Genomic DNA, 6,000 nt, shown 5'->3' with positions numbered 1-6,000 from the left:
CCTAGCAAACAAAATTCCATGTTCTTGGTGTAGCTGTTTTTTGTTTTTGTAATTTGCCAGAGGGTGCATACACACGCCAGAGAGAGAAAGAGAAAGGGAGGGGAAGGGAGAAAGTACCTCCTTAATGGGGCATGATCATGCCATGCATGCAAACATACCGAGTGTGTTTTTCAAGCTGCTAGGGAGAGACTTGAACTGTGCAGCTGACCATGTGGGATCCTGCTGCCTTACTCACAGGCCACAGAGCCACCCCAGTGTAGCTGGTTTATAAGACAGAAAGCAATTTGTTTGAACCAAACCATCTGCAGATGAGAATGACTTACAATCACATTGCGTTCCTAGAGTGTTCCCCCTCTTTTTCTATGTTTGATATGTTGTTTGTTTGCTTTCAAGGGGATGCTTACCACAAGGCCCATCCCTGACTGGCTGTTTGGTCCTAGAAACAACCTCCCAGAGCTGTTGCTGCTTCCTATCATTTCTTCCCTATGAATCTCTGATTTTCTAGAGGCTCTAATTTTTCTCTACAATGATTCCCTTGCAAGAGAAGTAGGAAGTCTGGCAGTGGGGTGACAGAGGGAGTGCATAGTTTTAATTGGGGACTACATATTATGGGCACAAGACAGGTTCTGGGGCAGGCTAGGGGGCTGTGGGTAGACATCACACATGCACACCTGACCCCAGTGCACACTCCAGGTACTAAAAATCTTTGCTGAAAAAAGATGTTTTCTGTAGTAAGTGAGACGTGCTGATTAGATCAAGTCAAACATGAGTCAATGCGGAAAATGAGAATGGTACAGTACGCATAATATTAATGTCAGTGTATCACCCAATCGACACTGAACTGCCTGAAATTGTACATTACAGGAAATTAGCTTTCTAATTAAATGACTTTGCAGTAAATAGCATTGTTCTGAAGTGAGCACTAAGTGAGCTAATGATGCCCCACTTTAAAACAAAGCACACTGTGGGAAGAAAAAGTTGTATTGTAATGGATCCTCAGTTAGGCCTGAGTCACTGTTACTGGAGGCTGATAAAAAAGACAGACTCATTCTTGGAATATTGATCTCACAGTCTGTAGAAAGCACCGAAAATATGATCTTGAAATCTGAGACAAAAGTGAATATATTATTTTAATTCATATTTCAGGACATGAGGAGGAAAGCATTCGAGTTACATATCAAAAGACTTTTGCCAGACGTTCCCCAGCTTCTTGCCTCCACTTCATTTGCACAAACATAAAAGGAATGTGCTGGTCTTCTTATTTTTATTTTAAAAACAGAAATTGTAAGAACTTGTTGAGAATATTTGATACGACAAGGCTCAAGAACAGTCAGAGGGATTGTTTCCTTGGAATCAAGCATGGGTCTGGGAAGGGCTTACTCAGCAGGGTCCTGCCACCCTGGGTACTCAGTGCTCTCCAGAGAGGCCAATATCTTTGGGCTGCTCAGTGGGAGGGGTGAGCAATGTCCTTGGTCCCTGGGTCTAAACAAAGAGAGCCTACAATGGCTATTTTGTTTTCTATTTCTCCAAAGAATAAGGCTAAAGAATATGTTACTCATGATTAATTCTGGAGAAAAAAATTCCATGCAACTCAAATTTTTTCCAAGATTTAAAACAAACAGTATTTTCACCCATATTTAAAGCCTTCCTAGGACAGCTGATACTGCGCAATGCTGAGTGCTTAGGAGAATGTGTTAGCTGTTCTCATCTCGTTCCAGGCTTAGTCGCCATGACAAATCTCAAGGCCACAAAAGACAAAAGGTGGGGGGAGGGCTGCCCCTGGACAAAAGGTGAGGGGGCAGCCTGAGGATGAACACTGAGGGGCTGGGACAGCTCTCCATACATAAGCTATAGGACTGTGGTCCAGAAGCTCAACCTCTTGTATCTTAGTCCCTTCATTTGTAAACTGCAAGACTAGACTAGAGCAGGGGTTCCCATCTCCTCTGAGATGCCTTCCCTGACTATCAAGGTTGTATTTCTACTTCCTTTTCAACATACCATTTTAAACTCTCTAACCATGTCATTCCCTTAAGCATAATTCTTATTTAAGACGTGCGCATACTTACCTGGCAGGGGAGATATGATCACGAAGGTGGTTTCCAGTGGGAAGTTCATCCATTGCACTCCGGGTGTGCTGACCCCTGCAATTACCCCAAATATAGTTTGTGGTAGTGGGGGACTGCATTCGTACTTTCCCCTGGGGAAAAAAAAAAAGACATATACAAGGGGTCTTCTAAAAGTTCATGCAGGGCCAGGCAGATGGTGTAGTAGATCTCACATGGCCAACTACGTGATTTGAATCCCAGACCCAATGGCTTGAAAAACATGCTAGATGGGGCCAGCTGGTAGCATGGTGGACCCCCAACTGTGGCTTGAGTCCTTAACGTGGTGGGGTGCTTTCTGGTGGCTTTCTCACCTTTTCTTTCTCCTCCTCTGTCTCTCTCTAGTCAAATTAAAATGATGATGATACATTTTTTAAAATTCTGGGCACATGTATGCATATGACCAAGATCCTGGGAGGAGAAGGGATTTTGGTGTGGTCATCTCCCCAGTGCCCTGACCCTGGGCGTTCTTTCTCACTTTCTCTCTTTGTCTCTTTTGGTCTCACACATGCCCAATAGCAAATTAAAATAAACATAAAGTTCATGGAAAGTGTATATTATGAAAAAACTATGCATGGATTTCAACATTTTTTGTACCAAAATAAACTCATACTTCAATTTCACATTCCACTAATTTTTTGAAGTTTCCTTAGGTTTATGTTATATCAGTAACTGTAGAATTTGAGTCTTGGTATGTGTAAATTACAGATCACTCCTTCCATAAATAGCTAGGAAAGGAAAACAACGAAAGTTTAAAATAGAAAGGGGACTAAAACAGGACAAGGTGGAGATTTTTAAAATGAAGACTGGAGCAGGACCAAGGAAGACAAGCAGTAATAATCCTTGACTTTGAAAGGACTTCCTATGACATCAGTGGGGATGAAAGGGGAGTTTTGCACATGACCAGCATGGAATTCCAAAGGCAAATCCAAGCTGCCAGATTCTGGGTATAGAGGGAGTTCAGTTCTCAAAGATTGTTCCATATCAAGCCTATCTCATTTCTTGGGGGCTCATATAATATGAAGAAGCATCCAGGGGGTTGAAGTCAAACTTTACCTTAAGATGGTTTCCCCCATAACCAAACCCTAAAACAAGGATTTTTTTTTTTTTTTGAGAGATTTTCACTGTAGGGCGCGTGCGCTCGCCAGACAGACAGAGAGAGACATAGAGACAGAAAGCGAGAAATCACCCCCCAGGGGGGAGGGCCACGCCGCAATCCCTTCTCCTCCATTCTCCTCTCGGGATCTTGGGCACGCACGCACACGTGCCCGGCGTGAGTTTTAAGCCACCGGGTCCGGGACATGAACCGCAGTCGACTACGTGGGAGTCCAGCGACATAGCCATTACGCTAACTGCTGGTTCCCTAAAACAAGGATTTTAATGCAGGTAGTTTATTTAGATATGATTCAAAGAAGTCAATGCAAAGAGGTTACACATGTTATTACTATGGTCAATTGGGGCTCAATCCCTTAGAGACCTCTGGGACACTGTGTAGCACCCACCTCTGAGGTGTCCCACTTGATGGGGGAGAGCTGGTGCATTATCCATCAACTCTCTTTTGTTTCTGGAGGCAGTAAGTCCCCAGAACTTATAGCCTATCCCTGATTGTATCTATCCCTGAAACTGGAAGGTCTTTAGTCAGAGTCACAGGTATTTGCAGTAGGAAGCCCTTAGCAGACCAACATCAGCAGCAGTGCAATACTCGGCAATTCTGAAAGCCACTTGGAAGCTCAGGATTTGGATCCCAGGTGGACCTACACCCACCAGGCCCACATGTGTGAGCACCTGTGATCCTGGCTGCCTGGGAAATGAAGGTAGGACTGTGGCATGAGACCCTGTTGAGGGTGATTTTCTCTCTCTCTCTCTTGTACTCTCTCTCCCTCTCTTTCTGAAAGAAGGACGGAGGGAGGGAAAGTAGGAAGGGAAAGGAAAGAGAGAAGGAGGAAAAGAAGAAGAAAGAAAAGAGGGGGAAAAAAGACCTTGGCATAGAAGGGATATGGACAGGACAAGAGTGAATTCAATAGAAACAAAATTAAAAAGACCTAGGGCCAGATGGTGGTGCAAACCGTGACATTCTGTAAGGCAATCCCACATGGGCAGGTCTTTGGTTCAAGCCCAGCAGTCTCCGAGTCTACTGAGAACATATGTGTCTGTGATCTAGGGCTGACTGAAGCTGGGGGTGCATTACAGTGTTGAGACACTTTTGGGGGTGTTCGCTCTCTCTCAGGAAATAAGTAAACTTTAAAGATATTGGGTTGTGTCACTGTTTTTCTGACAACCCAATATAATAAAGAATTCAGAGAAGGCCCAGCCCCAGAAAGAATTCTCACTGTGGTATTTTTAGCGAGCTTATAAAATCACTTACAAACATCTTATGAAAACAATGGAAAAGAAGATCCCAAGAAATATCCTGCTAATGAGTATGAAATGGTAAAGGGTTGAACATTCATATAGTAGTCATGACTACTAATTTAAGATGTATAAAAGTCATATTTATTTTAGTATAAGAAAACATAACTCTAGTGGCTTTCCCACACATCATTTCCCCAACATGATTTTTTAAAATTTATTTATTTAATTCCATTTGTTATTATTATTTTTTAATTTGACCAGAGAAAGACAAAGGGAAAAGGAGAAGAAAGCCGCCAGGTCCAGGACTCAGACCGCGATTGGCCACATGGGAATTCAGCGCCTTTAACCACCACGCCACCTGTAGGCCCCAGCCCAACCTGATTTTTACCATATGGGTTTAAGTTCTTGAACCACAATTCCTTCTGCCTCGGAATTTTTAAGAACAAAACCTCCATAGCAGAGGAGCCACTATTGTACAGTCTTTCGTTATTTTTTTCCTCTCTCTGTTGTTTAATCCCGTTAGGGAATAAATCTCGTCTAGTGCTGCAGCTCTCTGTCCCTCTCATGGCACCCAGAGTGAACCCTTACTCGTAGCAGTTATTCAGTGTGCTTGTTGATGGCATTCTAGGTTTTTTCCAACACTATCACAGTTATATTTCCAAAACTATTAAGGAAATGATATAAATATATAAGAAAAAAGTGTATCTTTGATGACAAGTGGTTAAAGAGGAATTTAAGAGGCAGAAGTTCTTACAAGAGTAGGAAATAGATATAAAACATGTCAAGCTTCTCTAATAACTTGATTTGGTAGAATTCACTGTTTAGTCCGGCCAAAGCCCTTTCCACTGGCACTCTCTCTTTGAGGTCATGCCTTTTCTTTCACTCCAAACGAATGGCTCTGACAGGAACCACCAGTCATAGAGCCCAACTCCTTGGCCATAGTTTATTGGTTTAAGGGTGAGCAACTGACCCAAGCCAGACCAATGAGAGACCTTCCCTGGGAATGTGGAGTTGGTAAACGCATTCAGTCATTATTAATAAGAGCATGGGAATTCCTGGTGGCCAGGCTTCCTAGCATGTGGAGAAAATCAGGGCTTTAAAGTGAAACCAATGCATGGAAAAAAGCAGAGGCCAGAGAGAGAGAAAGAGAGAGTGAGAGAAGAAATAAACAATGCCTCATGTCTTGGATTCAGCTGACTCTGAAGCCCAGCCAGCCATATCCATACTCTTCCTTCAAGTGAAAGGTTGAGGTCTGTCCCTTGAAACTAAGGGCTCCAGCTGTTACAGAAGAAAAATACAAATGTAAATCAATGTAAGGTAGGATACTTGTGCCAACAATTTTTTGTTTTTTAAGGTTTTTGCCATAGGGCACGTGTGTTCATCACACGTGGTGAGAGGGAAAATGAGAAATCACCCCCAGGGGAGATGACCACACTACAGTCTCTTCTCCATTCTCCTCCTGGGATTTTGGGCCTGCATGTACACACACACGGCATGATTTTCAAGCCACTAGGTCTGGTACTCAAACCACAGGCAAGCCATGTTA

General features: G+C 43.1%; 1 protein-coding gene and 1 pseudogene across 3 annotated transcripts in view; both read left to right on the top strand.

The window, feature by feature from the left end:
• The window catches only part of EHBP1 (EH domain binding protein 1), a 587,840-nt gene that overhangs the window by 73,565 nt on the left and 508,275 nt on the right, over positions 1-6,000 (top strand). The gene's annotated exons all lie outside the window — the stretch shown is intronic.
• Positions 2,059-2,200, top strand: LOC114008450 (uncharacterized; annotated as a pseudogene).

Source organism: Tupaia chinensis, unplaced genomic scaffold (genome assembly GCF_000334495.1).
Source record: "Tupaia chinensis unplaced genomic scaffold, TupChi_1.0 Scaffold000341_1, whole genome shotgun sequence".
Lineage (NCBI taxonomy): Eukaryota > Metazoa > Chordata > Mammalia > Scandentia > Tupaiidae > Tupaia > Tupaia belangeri.
Note: the sequence above shows the minus strand (reverse complement) of the source record. Positions and strands in the feature narration are given on the sequence as shown.